Source organism: Schistocerca nitens, chromosome 4, assembly GCF_023898315.1.
Source record: "Schistocerca nitens isolate TAMUIC-IGC-003100 chromosome 4, iqSchNite1.1, whole genome shotgun sequence".
Taxonomy (NCBI): domain Eukaryota; kingdom Metazoa; phylum Arthropoda; class Insecta; order Orthoptera; family Acrididae; genus Schistocerca; species Schistocerca nitens.
In genome coordinates this window covers 486239709-486241139 of record NC_064617.1, presented here as the reverse complement: position 1 = coordinate 486241139, position 1431 = coordinate 486239709, and the positions used below count along the sequence as shown (strand labels likewise).

The 1431-nt window shown below is 39.0% G+C and overlaps 2 non-coding genes across 2 annotated transcripts; one reads left to right on the top strand and one right to left on the bottom strand.

Annotated features, from left to right (window-relative positions):
• Window positions 1–942: 942 nt before the first annotated feature.
• Trnat-ugu (transfer RNA threonine (anticodon UGU)) lies at window positions 943–1016 on the bottom strand. The gene has a single exon. It is a non-coding gene; the product is annotated as a tRNA-Thr (tRNA).
• A 40-nt stretch (window positions 1017–1056) lies between these two features.
• On the top strand, window positions 1057–1130 carry Trnat-ugu (transfer RNA threonine (anticodon UGU)). Its single transcript has one exon. It is a non-coding gene; the product is annotated as a tRNA-Thr (tRNA).
• The last annotated feature ends 301 nt before the right edge of the window (window positions 1131–1431 follow it).

Here is a 1431-nt window from a genome sequence, read left to right as displayed (position 1 = left end):
CAGTAGTTTATGAAACAGCCCATTCTCAGAATAAAATAAATGCATAACTTCATTTATATTGTTACAAAACTCACAGCAGTTCTCATTTCACCAGCTATCGATGGTCCTTAAAAATTATGTTATTTCACTGAAAAGAATCTGTAGTTGCTCTATTATCACAGTGGATATGAAAGTTTCACATATTGATAATAAGGCAAAATAATCTGCTTTGTGTGTGCTACCATTTGCCAAAATTTTGTTTTGATACCTCGAACAGTTTATTTGATAAGTGGCTTTTTCGCTGGCATGTGCTTTCATGACAGAGTGGTTTATATACATTCAATTTTCTCGAGACTGCAAACAGATCCACCCCAGGTTTAAATAGTAATTCAGTATGTTTCTACACTTCATATGAGGCAACACACACAAAATGCAAATTCATAGCAACCTTTATTTTCCACAGCATACTTCATGAATTTCTTGCAGTAATACTGAAATATCACAATTAACTATGAGCATTAACGAAATGATATGCAATTCATCATGAAGCTGATGAATTAACCAATAATATGTGTGAGAATCAGATTTTTTATCTGATAGTTTCTTTACAGTCCACTGAGAAAGATCGCAGATCGGCCAGCTTGCGTGTCTTGCTGTTCACGCAGTCAGTTGCTGACGCACCCAGCTCATGCTGGCAACTACGCTTCTCTCCACTCGTTGTGTTATAATAAATTTAAATGGTAATACAACAGCATTATTAAAAATGTTCTGCTAGTATAAATTTAGGCTATTCATACTTCCTCTCTTATATTTCAATTGCAGATGAAAGCAGCTGACTTCAAGGACACCAGTGCACATCAAAAAATGAAGAAAATCCTCCTTAGAATAAATGATGACTAACTGACAACCTCAGCTGCAGACAGGTGTTGTTGATATACCTCGATGCGGACAGCTGAAAATGTGTTCCCCGACCGGGACTCGAACCCGGGATCTCCTGCTTACATGGCAGACGCTCTATCCATCTGAGCCACCGAGGACACAGATGAATAGCGCGACTGCAGGGACTATTCATCTGTGTCCTCGGTGGCTCAGATGGATAGAGCGTCTGCCATGTAAGCAGGAGATCCCGGGTTCGAGTCCCGGTCGGGGAACACATTTTCAGCTGTCCGCATCGAGGTATATCAACAACACCTGTCGGCAGCTGAGGTTGTCAGTTAGTCATCATTTATTCCAGGGAAAAGCTGCACGGTCATCAACAGTAACTGTTCTTTCGAGAACAAGTTACTGTCTTCGTATAAATCCTCCTTACTTGACTCCACTTCACTTCAATAAAAATACTTAATACTGCTGGTACGTATCCTCTTATCCATATACACAAATAATACATAACACTCTTAATACTTTAAGCAATACATCTTAACCATTCTTCCACATACAAAAGAGAAAAAGCAA